The following is a 20673-nucleotide window of genomic DNA, read 5'->3' as shown; positions in this document are numbered from 1 at the left end:
TGTGTTTTATGGTGATTTCAGGTAATTTATGGCAGAAATTGAGAAGCTTTAAGCAAGGTCTGATTCAGAGGCAAGGAAAGCGTAGCAAATGCTATCAGATTCTGACATCTGTGCACTCAAATGAGCATTTTTGGATCTATAGAAATCCAAATGATGCGTTATCAACGGCATTGAAAAGCTAACTTCTAGAGCTTTCCAGAAATATATAATAGTTAATACTTTTTTTCGAAGGAGCCTGCCCATACTGGGTGTTGAACACTAAGGAGCTACCTCTGGTTGGCGTTCAACGCCCCATGTAGACAAGCCAGCATTGAACGCCCAAGAACCACCCCATTCCTGGCGTTCATCGCCCGCCACAACACAAGGTAGCGCCAATCACCCCCTAATGGGTGTTCAACACCCATTCCTCAAAGTTTGACGCCAAGCTCAACCCAAGTACTCAACCAAAGTGGGCCCAAGGATGGATTTTCGCACCTCTAGGCTAGACTGTCATACTTTTTGCACTTCTTAGTTATTAGATTAGTATTTAAAGGAGAAGATCACCCACATTTAGGATCTTCTACCTCATCTTTACCTTTTCACGTTTTACATTAGTTTCTGTAAAAGTATGAGCAACTAAACCTCCTAAGTTAGGGTTAGGAGTTCTGTTGATTCTCATGGATTAATAATATTACTGTTCTATTTCAATACACTTTTGATTCCATTCTCTTGTGCATTTTCGTTCTTCATCTCATGAATTGAGAATGACCCATGACAATCATCCTTGTTCTACATAGGTTCCGTGTGAGTCCTGACCCGGATAGCATTGAACCACAGCTAGAGAATGCACTACGGATTCCAAGAGGGTGCCTGGGCAGCTTTGGATATGTGACATATAATTCCGTTGATCGTGGGTTACTGAGCTTTCTGTGGCATCAAGGCTAAAGTATGAGAAGCAGCGTTCCCTGATCTGGAAGATCCGACCTTGTTTGTGGCATTTTGAGTAGGATCGCAAAAGGGAGTGAATTGCTTAGGTCTTCACCTTTAACTATAGTGGGAAGCCATGAGTTAACTTGATGAGGATGCTACATGAGTTGCTCGAATATGGTGGATTACTATGGCTTAGACGAGACTAACTTGATGAGGGTGCTACATGAGTTAGTTAATTACGGCTGCCATTGAATGAATCATTCGTTATTGAAGTTGACAGTAAGAAAATTTACTCCGGAAAGAATACGCATCTCCAAAGCCTTAACTAATATCCATCACTGCTTTTACACTAATTTGGTATTTTGTTTCCTTTACTATTTCGTTTATGCTTTCAAACAAACAACCATCTTTTCTAATCGCCTGACTAAGATCTACAAGATAGCCATTGCTTACCCAATCCGATAATCTCCGTGGGATTCGACCTTTACTCACCTAAAATATTACTTGGACGACCCGGTGCACTTGCCGGTTCAGTTGTGCGGAGTTCAATTTTGCGCACCAAGTTTTTGGCGCCGTTGCCGGAGATTGTTCTGAGATTGACAAACTGCCGGACTATCTTGTTGCTTTGATTAGGTATTCTTTAAGGTTTAGTTACTCTTTTAATTGTGTCTTTTGTTTTCTTTTTCAAAAATTTTTCAAAAACCATTTCTTTTCTTTAGTAATCTTTTTCTTTGTTTGAGACTTGTGTCAGTTTTTAAGTTTGGTATCCCTTTTTGTGTTCATCTTTTCTTTAAATTTTCGAGATTGTTTTTGAGTGTTTATCTTAGTATTCGAATTGTTCTTGGTTTTTTACTTTTGTTTGATCTTAAAATTTTTAAGTTTGGTTTCTTCTGGTGTTTTTCTTTCAAATTTTTGAAAATTAGTGTCATTTGATCTTAAATTTTTAAGTTTGGCGTCTCTTAGTTGTTTTTCTCTTTTCTTAAAATTTGAAAATCAAAAAAATATTTCTTTTATCTTTATTTAAAATTTTCGAAATCTTTTCTATCTTTTCTTATCTTGATTTAAAAATTTGAAGTTTGGTGTTTTCTTGTTAGTAAAGTTTAAATCTTGAATTTCAAATCTTATCTTTTCAAATCTTTTTCAATTATTTATCTTATCTTTTTATCTTTCTTTAAATTTCAAAAATCCTATTTTATCTTACTGTAATTTCAAATTTTAAAATTTAATTTCAAAATTCAAAATTTCAAAATTCAAATTTAAAATTTCAAAATCAAATCTTTTTCAAAACTCAAATTTCAAATCTTATCTTTGCAAATCTTTTTCAATTCTTTATCATATCTTCTTGCTTTAAGTCCTTCCTATCTTATCTTCTTTTGAATTTTAAAACTTTTAAATTTCAAATATTTACCTTCTTTTAAAATTAAAATTTTAAAATCAAATCTTTTAATTTGTTTTCAATTCTGGTTAGTTTGTTAGTTACTTGTTTTATCTTAATTTAATTTTGAAAGTTTGGTATTTCTCTAATTCTTCTTTCTTTCTCTTCTATTTTCGAAAACTTTTTACTTCTTTCTCTCTCTCCTTTTTCGAAAATTCTTACCTCTCTCTCTCTCTCTCTCTCTCTCTCTCTTCTATTTTCAAAAATCTTCTTTTTCTTTTTTCTATTTATTTTTCGAAAACTCTTTTAAATTAAAAGATATCTTTCTTTTCTTTTCTCCTCTTCTAACTCTCTCAAAGGATCTCTATACTCTGACCTAGAGAATCCTTTTCTTCTTTTCTTCTTGCATTCTTCCTTCTTGTTTATGAGCAAGAACAGGGATAAAGAACATCTTTTTGATCCTGACTCTGAACCTGAGAGGACTTTGAGGAGGCATTTACAACAAGTTAGAGCACAATACTCTGGAGGAAATCTCATAGAGCTTTTCGAACAAAAAGTTGAAAATACAAACATGGCAGCCAATCCTAATGTTGGAGGAGACGCAAAGAAGGTCCTACGTGACTTTACTGCACCCACTTCTGACTTCTATGCAAGAAGCATCTCTATACCTGTAATTGGTGCAAATAACTTTAAGCTGAAGTCTCAACTGGTCACTCTAGTTCAACAGAAATGCCAGTTTTATGGACTTCCATTGAAAGATCCCAACAGATTCATCTCTGATTTCTTGCAGATCTGTGATACTGTCAAGGCTGATGGAATGGATCTAGAAATTTACAAGCTTATGCTTTTTTCCTTTGCTGTAAGGGACAGAGCTAGGTTATGACTGGATTTTTCAGCCTAAAGAAAGCCTAGACTTTTTAGGAAAAGGTGGTCAATGCATTCTTGACCAAGTTCTTTCTACCTCATAAGCTGAGCAAGCTCAGGGTGAAAGTTCAGACCTTCAGATAGAAAGAGGGTGAATCCCTCTATGAAGCCTGGGAGAGGTATAAGCAATTGATCAGAAAGTGTCCTCCTAACATGATTTCTGACTGGACCATGCTAGATATCTTCTATGATGTTCTTTCTAAGATGTCCAAGATGGCACTGAACCACTCTGCTGGTGGTTCACTCCACTTGAAGAAAACACCTAAAGAGGCATAGGAACACATTGACATGGTTGCTAACAACCAATTCATGTACACTTCTGAGATGAACCCTATAAGCAATGGGGTGGCTCAGAAGAGAGGAGTCCTGGAGATTGATACTCTGAATGTCATATTGACTCAGAACAAGATTCTGACCCAACAGGTCAACATGATCTCTCAGCATTTGATTGGATCACAAGCTGCAACTGACAGCACTTAAGAAGCCTCATATGAAGGAGAGGCATATGATCCAGATCAACCCATGATGGATGAGGTTAACTACTTGGAAAATTCCTCAGGAAATCCCAATAATGAGCCTTATGGAAACACATAGAACTCATCATGGAGGAATCATCCCAACTTTTTATGGAGGGATCAATAGAAGCCTTAGCAAGGCTTCAATAACAACCAAGGTGGAAAAATCCAGAATAGGTTTAATAATAGACCATTCCCACATTCTTAGTAACAGATAGAGACTTCTAAGCAGAGCCTCTCTGACCTAGCCACTATAGTCTCCAATATCTCCAAAACCACTCATAGTTTCATTACTGAAACAAGATCCTCCATTAGAAATTTAGAGGTACAGATTGGTCAACTGAGTAAGAGAATCCCTGAGACTCCTCCTAACACTCTTCCTAGTAACACTGAAGTAAACCCAAGAGAAGAGTGCAAGGCCATCACTATAAAAGTTGAGGCCGAAACTGAAGAGGAGAAGCTGGCGTTGAATGCCAGCAAGGGAGTAGCTGGGTGTTTAACGCCTAAGGAGGAGCAGTCATTGGCGTTGAACGCCAGCAATGGAGTAGAAGCTGGGCGTTCAATGCCCAAAGAGGGACAAATTGTGGCATTGAACACCACAAAAGGAGTAACTAGGCGTTCAATGCCCACTAAGGATCCCCTTGTTGAAGAACTAAAGGAAACCAAGGCTCATGAGGAGACTATAGAGGTTCCCTTGAATGCCTGGTTGAAGATTATAGAATTTGAGATATACTCCTTCTCTGATGAGGAAGAAGAAACTGGGGAAGAATAAGTTGCTCGGTACCTAGAAATTCTGATGAAGCTGAATGCTAAATTATTTGGAATAGAGACATTAGAGGAAGAACCTCCAGTGCTCACCAAGGAACTCAATGCCTTGGTTCAGAAGAAACTACCTCAGAAGCTGCTGGATCCCGGACACTTCCTAATGCCCTGCACCATAGGGACAATTACCTTTGAGAAAGCTTTATGCGACCTTGGGTCAAGCATAAACCTCATACCTCTCTCTGTAATGGAGAAGTTGGGAATCTTTGAGGTGCAAGCTGCTAAGATCTCATTGTAGATGGCAGACAAGTCACTAAAAAAGGCATATAGACTGGTAGAGGATGTCTTAGTAAAGGTTGAAAACTTCTACATCATTGCAGATTTTATAATCTTAGATACTGGAGAGGACGAGGATGAATCCATCATCCTTGGAAGACCCTTCCTAGCTACAGCCAATGCCATAATTGATGTGGTGAAGGGAGAGCTAGTTCTGCAATTATAGGAGGATCACATCTTATTCAAGATGCCCAAACCTAACTCCTTCCCTAAGGGAGAGACAACTGTGCAACACTTAGTATTCCAACCTTCTCTTTTAGTGCAGAGTTATACAGAGCCCCCGGACACCAAATATAAGTTTGGTGTTGTTAGACCATCCACAAGCACTGAGGATAAGGGTACGAAGAAGAAGGTACCTAAAGGCTGGAGGGATAAGAAAATCCCCACTGAAGGCCTCTCACCTGGCATGAGAGTTGTCTTCATAGACAACCCAGTGATTCCGTACACTATCTTGTCTCTAGAACATGTGGAGCTCATCCATGAGAGCACATGGAAGAAGTTTACTGTAAGGGGTAACATTCTGAGCCCCTATCCATCTCCGTAAAGGAGCTAACCGTCAAGTTATTGACGTTAAAGAAGCGCTTCTTGGGAAGCAACTCAACCATAACTAGAGTCTTCCTATTTTTTCCTAAGTTTATTTATCTAATATTAGTTTATTTTCGTAATTGTTTCTTTAAGTTGTGATCATGTGCAGTAGTTAGAACAGAGACAAAGACATTCAGAGATGGAAGAAGAACACCCTGGAGTACACTCCTTGCTAGCATTGCATGCCAGACAAGGAGGCAAGAAGGGCGTTCAACGTCCCAATGGGTAAGGATGCTGGCGTTGAAGGCCACATAAGGAGAAGTGTGGGCATTCAACACCCATGAGGGAGCAGCTTCAACGCCCTATATGGAGTAAGAAGATAGCGTTGAACGCCAGCCAGGGAGCAGAGGCTGGGCGTTCAACGCCGTATATGGAGCAGGAAGCTGGCGTTGAACGCTAGTCAGGGAGTAGAGGCTGGGCATTCAACGCCCACAATGGAGCAAGAAGCTAGCATTGAACGCCAGCCAGGGAGCAGAGACCGGGAGTTCAACGCCCACAAGGAGACAGGAAATTCGAATTTCCTAGCTTCTCAGGATTAGTGGGTCCCACAGAATCTCTACCTACCCCACATTCTTCTTTCTCTTACTTTCCCTCTTCTCCATATACACTCTTCTCCATATATCCTCAACCAATCATATCCACATCACCTTTTTCTCTCCATCACCCCTTCATACTCACACATACAGGATTTAAATTAAGACGAGTGAAAATTCAAAGTCAATTTGAGACTCTAGACAAATCTTAGGGCTAAATCTGAATATCAACTATAAAGTCGAGTGAAATTAATGCATTTAAAAATATTAAAAATTTTAAATTTATAAAAATAATAGAAATTAATTTAATGCATTAACATTTAGTTTTATAAACTAAAATAAGCCACTTAATATAATACAATATTAGAGACTTAATTTGATATACCTACATTGAAGATATAGCGGATAAATATATAGATAAATAATATTACAATACGTAGTACAAATAGATATGTAGATAAATAATATTATGATACATGATACAACCGTCTACCTCAGTATGTCACGTGTCACTAATTAACTATTATTATATTATTATACATATCAAAGTATGATGTGATACTTATTATTGACAATTTATGCTATCAAATTATATTAGTACACCGTTAACAAAAATAAATTAAGAAATAACTTGTGATAATTTTGTTTATTTTAAAAATATAATTAATATAATTTAAATATCAAAAATAATTTTAATCGCAGTCTTTACGGGAACAAAATTGAATAAAAAAAGTATATCAAGCACCAAGTTGATTCAAAATGATTTTGGAGCAACTTAATTCAACCTTACATTTTAGGAAATAAAACATTTACTTCCATATAATAACAAGCTAACGTACAAAGTATCCACAATAAATGTGTTAATAAGAAATTGCCACGTCTCATACTATAATTAATATTAATTTTTTATGTTATTATATTTTTTTATATGAACTGTTGTATGTTCTAGTACGAAATAATATATAAAATTATATAAATAATTTTATTAAAAAATTAAATAAAATATATATAATAATTATTATAAATATTTTATAAAGTTATAATTAAAATCAAATTTTTAAGATTTTTAATATTTAAATATTAAGAATAATTAGTATTTATCTTAATTAATTTGAATTTATTGAATGATCATCTTACTTGTGAGTTGTAACATCTTAACTATCAAAAGTCACACTTTTGGCTGCGCCACTCTAATAGTTCGGATATTACGACGACTTTTATACTATTTAATTACTAAAATATGAGCATGTTTAAAACTTTAAATCGCAATACCACTCTAAAATACTTTTGTTATGTAACATACATCCATACAAACAATACAACTTACAAAAACTCACACAAAGTACATACATATGTATATATATTAAATAATTTTTTTACGAGCATTTACTAATACAATTTCTATCACTCTTATAAGATGTAGAAAGATAAAGGCGAGGGAACAATAAATAATAACTACAACAATACAAAAACATCACGACAACAATTAAATAAGCTCTTCCGAACTTCATTGTATAGAACCTGAAAAGAGAAGATCTGTAGGGGAGTGAGAACATCATCCTCGAAAGGGTTCTCACCATAGGGTTGCAGAATTACTATAATAGGATACGCGAGATAAAATCGTTATAGTGATTAATAACCGCCTTATGCGTCTTTTCAAAGCAAAGGTTTACTATAAAAGAAATATCTGAAATCTTTTCTGAAAGAGAAAACTGTTCATTTCGTAAAAATTCAAAGGCCTTTCAAAAGATTTACCTATGCTGAACCAAATTAGTTTTTCATACTTTTCTAAACCAGAAACATCAACCAAACGTGGCCTTCGGCCCACCTCATGATCAACCACGGTCCTAGGCCCAAACAACCCAAACAACAACCAATCACTACAGTCCAACAGAGTCTCAATTGCAAACACAATTAGGAAAGTTCAAGCACAAACAAACAGTTACTGCAAGTAGAACAATTAGCAGTTAATCACAAGTAATCACAAAGGCAAGCCAATTGGGTTAGGGAGCTCTGTTGTAATTTGATGGATCAATACTAATTTTCTTATTCTTCTTCTATCTTTCCTTTTGATTTTACTTGAAAGCTTTCGATCTTCATCCAATTGGATAGTGATCTTGGAAAAGAAGCTATTCAAACATGGATCTCTTCGGATCCTTGAAAGAGGAATGAAGAGATTAGCTAGAAATGCTTTCTCATGCTGGACCAAATTGAGTGTGGATGGGTATGTGGCTATAACCCTCTAAGAATTTGATTTGGGAAGTGTATGTGGTATAATCAGTGACCACACTTCATCTCTTCTCATGAGCAATTGACCAAGGAATTGGCTATTGATCAAGATTTGAGAGATTGAATTGCAAGAAATTGTGATTCAATCACTTAAGATTGCCAAGGAGATCAATGAGTGCATTGATTGAGGAAGAGATGAAAATGAAATTGATCCGGAGAACGCAACATCTCCTAAGCCCAATGAACTCCCCATTTCTGATCTTCCCCATTCTCTTTATTTTCTGCAATTTACTTTTATGAGCAATTCCCCCATTCCCATTTACAATTCTGCTATTTACTTTCAGTCATTTACTTTCTCGCCATTTAAATTTCTGCAATTATCAACTCTATTCATGGATTCGCTCAACTAGATCATTCCTCTAATTAAAGTTGCTTGATCAATCAATCCCTGTGGGATTCGACCTCACTCTATTGTGAGTTTTTACTTGACGACAAATTCGGTACACTTGCCGAATGGAAATTTGTTGAGAGACAAGTTTTACCCCGATCAGATGACAATGACCCCCTTCTCTCCCTCAGTCGCGCTCTGTCTCATCGCTCCTCTTCCTCTCGCGTGCAATGGCAATATCATCGGCCAAGGTTCGGTGGTGGTGACGCCCTCAACCGCAGTGAAACGTGGCGCCTATGGAAGCTTGGTGGTGATAGAAGGGCGCGGCATAGGTGACAGGGACCGCTCCATCACGACCTTTGTCTCCCTCTCATGCGCCATCCTCCCTTCGTGTCAGGTCCTCCACTGCGAGCCTCTTTCCTTTCTCGTGCAACGATGGCAATGGCGGCACTGGCTTCGCGGCAAGGACGACGACGCAGACAGCTACAACAGGGGCAACGGGATTCGCGGCGAGGATGACGGCGTGAGGCAGCGGCGATTCGCAAGGATGGTGCGAGATCTTCCCTCCTCCGGCGCTCTCCTTCTCTCTCGGATTCCCTCTTCTCTTCTTTGATCCCTTCTTCTTCCTAAACCCTTTCTTTTTTCGTTTCTTTCTGATGGCAGCTGCTGCTGCTGCTGGGTTTGAGGGTGGCTAGGGTTTGGGGGGTGTGTGTGGGTGTTGGGTTAGATTTAGGGTTATGGGTAGTTTTGTAATTTCAAATAAAAATAGGGATAGTATAGTAATTAGAAATAAATTTTAATCCAATAATAATAATGTATAAAAATACTATTTGTTCATCAATTTTATAAATTAATTTCAATAAAATGTTCAAATCCAAAAATTAGAAATAATATAATTAACTTCTTTATTTTCCAAAACAATAGTATTAATATTCTAAAATATTAATTATTTAGTCCATATCATATAAAATTCTTATTATTTTGTAACTACCAACTTTATAATTTAAATATAGAAAATAATTCAATAATTATGAAATTGGATAATAATCTTAATTTATTTCAAATTCAATTAATCGAAACTTGCTTTAATTATCTTTAATAAAAAAATTTCTGAAATTAAAGTTACAAAAATATTGAATTTGAAATTAGCTCATGATAGTCCTTTTTTTAAAAGTTCTGGGTCTTACATCAGTTTAAACAACTATTAGGAGTTAAAATATCGCCTTGTGTGTAGAAATTCATTGGCTAGCGGTAAACCCCTAAAAATAAATGGAGCATCAATACGTGGTTAGACTTGACAGGAGTACCCGAATAGCGGGTACCCGACCTGTCCATACCCGATTGGAGAGGGTAATAACTTGACCCGAGTCGGGGCAGATTTTACTTAGGACAGGGCATGGTCAGGTTTAGGATGTACCCACCCCTGATATATACTTATAAACACTTTTTAGGAATTAGGATTTGTCTCGCATCACAGATTTAGTGATTCACAACTTTAATCTATACTCTATAGCCATACAAGAGAAACCCAGTCATCCTCACCCAGGGTCTTTTTTTTTCTTGGCTTCTTCATAGAAAACTTCATAGCTCCTGTCATCGTTGTTACTGATCCCACCGCCGTCTACCCTTTCACAGCTCCTGTCACAATCGCTGCTTATCTTGTTACTGTCATTGTTGAGCCCGTATCCACCTTTCTCCTGTAGAGTCCCTTTTTTCTAGGTAAATTTCCCTCTTCCTCTCCCTCTCACTCTCCCTTCTCTCTCTCTCTCTCTCTCTCTCTCTCTCTCTCTCTCTCTCTCTCTCTCTCTCTCTCTCATTGTGAGTCTATTAAATTCTTCTCTTCTTCTTCTAGAGACTCATCACTTAGTCACCATCGCTTTGAGCCTGGGCGTTGCATTACAATTTCATTTGAGTTCGTCACTGAATAAAATAAATTTTGTTTTCAAGTTGGACCAGTTGAAAATAGACATGCATAAAATCATTTTTGCATGTGATTTCTGAATTTTCTCATCCAAATTTGATCTATGTGGTTGAGTATTTTAGTATGTCGATCATCGTGATTTTGTTGCGACACTAATGTGATAAAAATTACGAAAATTTTATAACTAATATATGAGACAGATCAGATTATTAAAGTAATCAAGAAAATAACATTCAGATGTGCGCATAAAATTTATAATATGTGATTATCTCAGGAACATATATATGTATAGCCCAAGTGAAAGATTGTTAGGAAATTATTATTTCTTAATATATTTATGGGCAATACATATATTTAATTATAATCGCAAATTAAGTAATTTCACAATAAATGACTTATATAATGGTGATCTCATTTATTGTCATAAATGTTGAATTAAATAATCCATTATTATTATTGATTTGGATAAATGAGATTAAAACCATAGATATTATCTTATTTGAGTTTTAGGGTTTAATGGGTTTAATGAGCGTCACACTCAAATATAAATAATGACTTCAGAATTTTAGTCTCCAACACATCAAACTCGTCTTCGTAGCTCTTTTCTTACAGTGGAGTTGTAATTCAGCCCTATTAGGGATATAGAAAGTTTTGGTTGATGAAGATCAAAGAATCACAAGAGCCAAGCTCTCTGATATCAATCATGCTCTCGAATGAAGGGACGCTTTCGCACTCTCAGTTATATTTTTAATGATTTAACATGGATGATCTTGAGGTTGAAAAATCCTATAATTTTTCTGAAAATAGAATTTTTATTCAATCAAATGGTGATAAATAATTTTATTGAATTAAATTATATTAATATGATATCAGAGGATAAAAAATGCTAGAAAAATAAATAAATAAATAATATTTTAAAAGTATACAAATATTAAATTGTCATTTCAATTTACTTTTTTAATCAACAATAATAAATATCTTGAATTAATTAAATTTTTATAAAAAATTATATACCTAAAATTATTTCATTTTTTCAAAAATCTTTTGAACATACAATGATTCAATGAGAGGTTGATTATTGAGAATTGAAATAATATTTTTAAATTTATATTTTCAATAAAATGATGTACTTAGTTCTATCCATCCTATATAATTCTATATTCACTGTTACTTATTTATCTAAATTATTCTAACATTGAAAGAATATTATTTTTAGATGAAAAAAATTAAAATATATTTATTCTATTTTAAAAATTAATATTTATATTTAACTTAGGATTTTAACAAATATGGCAAAAAATATTAAATTTTTTAGTTAAAAAAGATAAAATATCTATAAATATATTTTTGTGCTTTAACTTTATATTTTCCAAAAAAATTTGGCAAGTTAATGGAATCAAATCATATTTCTATAACATATATAAGAATGTATATTACATATAAATAAAAAATATTAGATGTAATAAGAACGAATACATAAATTAAAATAAAATTTAGAAAAATAAAAACCAATAAAATATTGAAGGAAAAAAACGTAAATAGAAGAGAAACAAAATTATTAGCTGGAAGAGAAATAATTTAATAAATTTTATGTGTATATAAAAGAAGAATAAAAAAAATATATACATTACCTTATTTAATTTAGTAAGATTTATGAGAATAAACACATAGAATAAGAGAATAAAAATAATAAAAAAAGTTAAATATCTAAATTAATATTAAAATAAAAAGTAATAAAATGATAACAATCTATCATAATTTTTATTTTTAAATATAATTAATTAATAACAATATAATTAGTTTTTCATAGTCTTAATCTAATTTTTAATATAATTAATTTTAATTAAGTAATCAAATAAATTAAATATAAATATGTCTAATTTAATCTTATAAAAAAATAGTAAATTTTCTATAATTAGATATTTTATATACATATATATATATATATATATTTATTGGGATAAAACGTCACTTTAAAATGAGATTATTAATATTAATGATATATAAATATTAAAATTGTATTAACGCATTAAGTGAAATATATTATTAGAATAAAAAATTACAAGAATTAAAATAACTAAAATTTATTAACTTTAATTAGTTAAATTAGCATAAAATAAGAAAGAGATAATTCATCAAATTAAATAAATTAAAAAATATTACTGAGCAAAGTAAATATCACAATAATTATATTATTAATTTAAAAAAAATTAATTCAATCCATTCAAATTTTTATTTAAAATATACAATTAAAGATCACCAATTAATAAAAATTTATAGGATATAATAAAAAATAATTTTAATAGTATAAATAATTAAATTAAATTATTATATGCAATTTTTATTTTTTACTTTATTATAATTTAAGTTAGCATTTATGGTAAAAAAAACTAATTTTAAATAGCTCCAATTTTTATTTTACAACATAAGTACAATTTATACTTTTTTATTTTATGATTAACCAACATTTTTTAAATTTTTTGGTTAAGTCTTCTGTATTTTATGATTGATAAATTTTCTCTACAAAACACAAATTTGTGATGAGTTATAAAAAATCAAATAAAAGATAAAAAATAAAATAAAAATTTATTTTGAAACTAAAAATTTGTCAATTGTACTAGAAATTCTAAAAATTTGTATCTTATTATATAATCAATTTTGTTACTCACTGCAATTTCATTATTCCTTTGTATCCAAAAAAGTATATAATGTCACACTTATTTCAAAAAAAGATGAAACTCTCGAAATACACGATAAAATGTATAATTTAAGAACAATAAGATAAAAAAATTTCTAGAATTTTTTTAATAATATTTGAAATTTTCAATGACGATAATACAAAGAGTTTAAATCTACCAAATAAATTCAATAGTTATCCTATCTTATTTAAATTTGAATTTTAAAATTTAATTTGTATCTTCTTTTTTTCTAATATAAATTATTTTTGACAAAAAATAGAGAAAAAAATTTATTAGACCAAAAAAGTATTTATCAATAAAAAATGATTATAAGAAGATTTATAATTAAAGAAGAATATAATAAAAACATTAATAATAATAAAAATAAATAAAAACAAATGATGCTCATATTAAAGAATGTTAGAAAAGAAATAATAAAGTTCATATTAATAATAATAATGCTGAAGAATGATGTTGTTACTTTAGACTTCTAGACTCTGCTTTTGGCCATTAATTTTTTTTCCTTTCTTTGTTTTTATTTAAATTATCAAGTCATAAAAAAATAAAGAACAATTCAAGAAAACGAAAACAGTAAGATCAATAGTAACTATACAAATAAAAATATATAGGAGAAAAATAAACTATTATATAATAGAATTAACATGAGTAGTGAATGAGCTAATCGGTTTGGTCAGAAAAGTATCAAAGCATTGACAAAAGAGAAGGAAAAAAAGACACGGAAAAAAAGTATGAAAAGTATGGTGATTTCACCAAAAGAAAATCAACTTATCTTTCTCAAGGAGGATACTATGACTCTGATTCCATGTTAGAAAGAGGAGAGAGAGCAATAGGAAAAATATTTGTGAGTATTCAAGTTGTGTAGAATGATACAACATAGAAGGGTTTTATAGGTGATAAGAGAATCAAAATAATAAAGACGTAATATCCTATAATAAATATTCAGATATGTTCAATAATGTTAATTAATTGATCTTAATTATACTCTAACAATTATATTCAATTAATTGATATAATTAAGCTATCGTAATGAATTGTATTTAATGAGTTAAAAAAATAAATTAAAAAACACTCTTACAAGCATGTTACGTCAGCTTTATTATTAAGTGCAAAAATTTAATCTTTATATAATAGAATAGATAATTAAAATTTAAAATAGTAACTTATTAATCAAGTTAACTTTTTTAAATTCTTAAATGGGTTTCATATATTTTTTTACAAAAGAAAAAGTTAAAAACCCATAAACTATTACTTTATTTAGGTGAATACTAATATGTTATTAAAAAATATGAGTGTCGTATTTTTTTATGTGATAAATTTTTGTGTGGGTAATTTACCATATTAAATAAACTGCTAATCAATTTTACCAAAATACATATTATACAAATTGGATACCAAAATGCATTTTTTTCATAAATTATGTAAATTGTGACAGGGGTATCGCGGTTTACAAAATGCACGTAATCCGCTATAGGGGTGTCGCGGATTACATTGGTGAAGAACCATCACATATACCACTACAGCGGTATCGCGATTTATACTTTAGTGTGTTCTTAGTTCATTTTTTATGGACGATGAGTTTTTTTTATGAAAGTTTAACTTATATATAGCGCAACATAGGTTGCTGGTTTGATTTAATTGAAATTAGTCTGTTGTACTCATAAAATTATCAACAAAATTAGACCACGTTAACCAGAGATAATGACTAGTACATAGAGAATCGATCAGTAAATACAACTTTACTTAACAGTAAGCACGACTAAAACAAAACAAGAACACAAACAAGGAAAGAAAAATGCAAGCTAATAGTGACGACCTAGTGACACCTATGCCTCGGCACTGGGGGCGGATCGTCGCTGAGGGCAAGTCCTGCGAGTGTGTCTTGTCTGTCTGTATAGCCCACATCGCTTCGGCCGACCAGTATCAGTCTCATCCATGGTGTTACGGATTCTTGTTGACCTCGGTCGCCCTTCTCTGGCACGTCTCATGTTAGGATCAGGGATGATAGTCGGACCGGCGTACGGTGGCCAGAGACCCTCTGGAGTAGGGGGCAAAAATTTCATCCGGTATACGCTGAACACCTTACTCATGGTATAAACCTCATGGGCGTACGTAGCACAGTCTAACCGGGACTGAGCACAACATGCAATCGCATGGCAGCAAGGGTAATGGAGAGCTTGAAAGTACTCGCAGTCACAAGTGCGATTTCTGAGGAAAACCCGATACGTCCCATGCGAGAAGTTATCGATAGGAGTCGTCTCAGCCACGGTATACTCAGACTAATGTTTGTCGAACAGAGTAACCGTGAACCACCTCACATCTTTCAGGTTGCGCTCTATTGCCTTAACCAGGGCCTGGTGAAACTGTTGGCCTGATCCCAACTGCGCCTCTGCTGTCTGCCCTCGGACGACAAAAAGCTCTGGTAACCTCCCATATGTGGATTTTACAAATGTACTGTTATTGGAAGATTCCATGTTCCCTTCAGTACAGAGTTAACACACTCGGATATGTTCATCGTCATGTGGCCGAACCGTCTGCCTCCATCCTAGTGTTGGGTCCACTTATCGTACTCCAGCCGGTTGGCCCAATCATACATGGCCAGATTCTTAGTCCTTATAATATCAAACCAGTAGTCAAACTTGGCCTCAGTCTTCTCATACGCCGCATTCACGAGCATCCGCCTTGCATCCTGACCCTTGAAACTGAGAGCAAAATTGGCTGCAACGTGTCGAATGCAATACGCTCGATATGCATGATGCGGTTTCCAACCATTGTTCGATGCCTCCAACGCAGCCTTAATGCCATTGTGTCTGTCAAAAATCACCAGAATCCCTTCCTGTGGGGTCACATGTTGACACAAGTGGGATAAGAAAAAAGCCCACGACTCAGCATTCTCCCCCTCAATAAGTGTAAATACAACTGGCAATATATTCGAGTTTCCATCTTGCGCAATAGACAGAAGCAAAGTCCTGTCATACTTCCCATACAGATACATTCAGTCAATGCTAATTAGTAGCTTGCAATGTTTAAAAGCCTCAACGCATAGAGGGAACGTCCAGAAGAGTCGATGAAAGTACTCTATAGACTCATCAACCTCACCACCTACACGCACTAGAGAAGTCTTCAACAAAGCTACGGTTCCATCCATCGTTGCTTGCAACCCAAGGATCCACCGGGGCAACTCCGCATATGACTCTTCCCAATCTCCGTAAATCTGGGCAACTGCCTTCTACTTTGCCTTCCACACCTTCCTGTAGCTAGGTCTGAATCCATAGGTTGACTCAGTAGCTTCTTGCAACACCTTTATGGTAACCGCTGCATCCGCCCTAGCCAATGGATGGATCCTCGCACAAATTACGTGGTAATCGAGTTGTCAGTGGTCACTTGATATCGATGTGGCCAGGCATGTGTGGGCTCCATTGTACCTTTTAACCTCTCAGTTACCCTTGCGCTGTCAAAGTGCCCCGCGGATGATCCAGTTGCAGCCATTTTCAAACTCCTTGCATCTCCTAACATACTTCAGATGATCAGATTTCATAACCCGATACTAAACTCCACGACGAATGCTATAATCTTTAACACTCATCACAACTTCCTCCTTAGTCTGGAAAGATTGACCAATCTAAAATTCTCCAGAAGCATTGCCCTCGTGTAATCTTTAGTATCCGAAGGTGTGTGCATCATCTGGTTGTTGACTCACTGCTTCCAGATTAAGCGTCGAGAAATGCGGAGGTTGTTGGTGGGATCCAGAACTGGATGGCCCTTGAGGTGCAGGTGGGGGCACTGGAGTCTCCTCCTCACTATCCCTTGATATGTGATCGGGCTCATCATCCGAATCATAGTCCCACATCGTGTCCTCAACATGATCCAGCTCACCACCACCAACAAGACCAGTAATCAAACCAGGTGATCTATCTGCCGGTGCTAAAACCGGTGGAGGTGCAGGTAGGAGACAACCAGGTGCAACGACAGGCATCGAAGTAGAAGCATCCCCACCGTCGTCGATTGAGGATTTGGCGCTGAAGCCTCAGAGCTTTCCACACGGTCTTCCAACTTGGCAAACAACTCGTGTATTCTCACCTCCGGAAAACTCCGCTGACAATGAAACAAGACTCCCATGTCTACGTCCGACCCTTTGACAACTGTTTCATACTGCACACCACTTGACACGACCGCCATCAGAATCTTGTAGAACACCTTCTTCACTAACTTGGCCCCAACTAACCCTGCCTTCTACAATATGTTCCTCTTCAGATCCGACAAAGTATCAGTCAAACGGATAAAAATGCTTAGCGGTTCTTTATCCGTGAACTTAACACCATGCCTTACTTTTTTTATTTTACCAGAACAGTGGATTAAAACCATCAAGCTTTCCTCACTATCCATTTCTAAAAGTGTGAAAATGACTCTCTTCAAATAACCCACTCCCTATCTTGCTTGGTATTTATAGGCAAAGTTTACAAAGCATAAACTGCTACACCCTTTTAGCGGTTTATGCATATATCAAAAAACACATAAACCGCGACACCCTTGTAGCGGTTTATGTGATGGTTCTTCACCAATGTAATCCGTGACACCCCTGTAACGGATTATGTACATTTTGTAATTCCTGTGACGGTTTACATAGTTTATGAAAAAAAATGCATTTCGGTATCCAGTTTGCATAATGTGTATTATGATAAAATTGGTTGGCAGTTTATTTAAAATGGTAAATTGCTCTTTTTGTATATTTATGTATTAAATTTAAATATCCAAATTTTAATATATAATATTGTTCAAAATTTTATTATCACAGATGGTAGATTATAAAAATTTGATCAATTAAAACAAAAAATTACTATTATACATCTAAAGAATCTACACAAAACACATTAAATATATGATCGAAATTGAGGTAATGCCCAATTTGATCCCTAAAATTTTCAATTCACTTCAAATTAGTCCTTCACTTTTTAAAATGACCAAATAAATTTCTCACTTTCAGAATCATGAGTCTCCGTTAGTCCAAAAGTTACTAGATATTTTAACGGTGCTAATGTGTACAGTTAAGTGCCAAATTGGCACTTAACTAAATGACGTCATTTAGAGGTGAACTTCCAATTACAACAAAACGACCCCGTTTGCACCTTATAATTTATCTTTCCAAAATAAAAGACTCCCAAATGGTCCCCCATTAACACGAAGACATTCTCGTCGCCATCATCGCCTCTTTTTCTTCCTCAAGTCAGCGTCGTCGTTGCTCGCTGGTGCTCGTCCACTGTCCTCTCATTCGACTAGTGAAGCTCTTTGTCTCTGTCAACATCATCAGATTCAAACATTGGCCATGGTAAATGGTAAGGATTTATAGGTTTATTATTTTTTTATTGTTTTACATTGTGTTGGTGTTAGTTGGGTGATTTTGATGTTTGTGTATTGCTAAGAATAATGGATTTAATAAGGAATTAGAATGTCTTTATCTTTGTTACAATTCAATATTTTTTAATTTAGATACCAATGCCATATCATATCTGGAGAATGTCTTTGATTTTGCAAGCTTCTGCAAGCTAATCTGTTTGATTAAATCATGGTTATTTGTGTGAATTGAGCTCTCTTATAAGCAATTTTCACCAACACTGGAAAGAAGGAAACTATCTACCCTGAATCCTAAGCTTGAAACACATCCTATGAGACTAACCAAATAATAAGATCCCAATAAGAAAAGAGAAAGATCAATAAAAGTGAAAAGAAAAGAAACACAATAAAAACAATGCTAGGCACCAAGGGTTTTAAGATTGAGGCATGTGCCTGTGGTGTTCATGTGCAAGGGATATGCTTGGATGAATAAGCTCTTAGGGGTGCCTTATCACTTGGTAACTTGGATTAACTGATCCGGGATTATCAGCTGAAAGTCCGCTATCAAGAGTGACCTTTGCTACAGAACACTTAGTAATCCAAAGAGGTGCTGGACACCAAGGTCTCAAGAAAGAAAAATAACAAACCATGTGCCTGTGGTGTGTATGTATGAGGGAAAGAGACTTGGGGGAGTAAGTCTGTAGGGGTGTCTTAACACCTAGCACCTTGAGCCAACTGGTTCGGGAGTGTTGACTGAAAGCTTATAATAAAGAGTCGCCCTCTTACAGAGCACTTAGCCAAAAAGAAGAATGTAATAAACCTTGGAAAAGAAGGAAGGATCAACAATTAAGAAGTCTCAAAGGATGTAATCAAGAGAGTGGCCAAGGACTTGATAAAGGCCTGAAACCTAGTAAAGGAAGAACCTAAGTTGCTATGTATGAAACCCCATAAACCAGGAATTCTACTTCTATATTATCTTCTTGCTCTTTCATTCATTCTTCCTATGTTTCAGTACTTGCTTAGGGACAAGCAAGCTTTAAGTTTGGTGTTGTGATGCCAGGGCATCTAGGCCAGTTTCACTGACCTTTTTTTACTGTTTTAAGGTAGTTTCATGCATTTTCTTAGTGAATTAGGCAAGTTTTAGATGAAAATACACTTACACCTTGATTCAAGCAACTATTGTGAATTTCACATGATTTCATGAGGATTTTGCTAGAATTGAATGATAAATTGATGATGCATAATCTCATGACTTTGGCTAGAGCTTTGATGCACTTTAATTGCTTGATTTCAGGACAAAAGAAGCAAAGAAGAACCACGTTAGTACTCATGTTAATCTAGTTAACGTGACCACTAATGTGGAATGGTAAATAGCTTGCAACGTTAAGGAGAAAAGTGATCACCAATAATGCCCACGAAGCCATCATAAGCCCACGTTAATTGCCACGTTAACTAAGTTAACGTGGTAGTTAACGTGGAGACAAAAGAAAGCTCCAACGTTAGTGGTAAACGTGAACACCACTAACGTTCTAAGATTTGGCAATGAGCCACGTTAACTTAGTTAATGTGAACTCTAACGTGGAAGATGAGGAACAATGCCAACGTTAGTGACACTCACATTTGTCACTAACATTGGATCAACGAGCATTGCCCACGTTAGTGGTCACATTAAGACCACTAATGTGAAAGTTAATGTAGAGCTGAGATTGATGAGCCAACGTTAGTGACACTCACTTTTGTCACTAACGTTGGAAGATGGCATAACTATAACGTTAGTGGCCACGTTAACTTAGTTAACGTGAGCTCTAACATGGAAAGTAGGGGCACTTTGAGCGTCAGTGACAAAGGTAAGTGTCACTAACGCTCTCGAAGATGAAGCATAACCACGTTAAGAGCCACGTTAGTTACACTAACGTGAACTCTAACGTAGGGACAAAGGGCATAAGGCAACGTTAATGGGAAAGGTGAACCCAATAACGCTTGCGAAGGGTTATAAGCCAACGTTATTGAGAAAGGTGAGTCCTAATAATGCCAGCAAAAATTTACAAGGCAACGTTAGTGGTCACGTTAGTGCCACTAACGTTGGAGTTAACGTAGGCTATATGGGATTGGAACATTAGTGAAAATTGTGATTGCCACTAACGTTCTCGAACCCACAATGTCACTTAA

General features: G+C 34.8%; 1 non-coding gene across 1 annotated transcript; it reads right to left on the bottom strand.

Annotated features, from left to right (window-relative positions):
* Nucleotides 1–3259: 3259 nt before the first annotated feature.
* On the bottom strand, nucleotides 3260–3368 carry LOC112799142 (small nucleolar RNA R71). Its single transcript, XR_003200723.1, has one exon. It is a non-coding gene; the product is annotated as a small nucleolar RNA R71 (small nucleolar RNA).
* Nucleotides 3369–20673: the final 17305 nt, after the last annotated feature.

The sequence above is a fragment of the Arachis hypogaea genome, chromosome 4 (genome assembly GCF_003086295.3).
Source record: "Arachis hypogaea cultivar Tifrunner chromosome 4, arahy.Tifrunner.gnm2.J5K5, whole genome shotgun sequence".
NCBI classification, from domain to species: Eukaryota; Viridiplantae; Streptophyta; class Magnoliopsida; order Fabales; family Fabaceae; genus Arachis; species Arachis hypogaea.
Note: the sequence above shows the minus strand (reverse complement) of the source record. Positions and strands in the feature narration are given on the sequence as shown.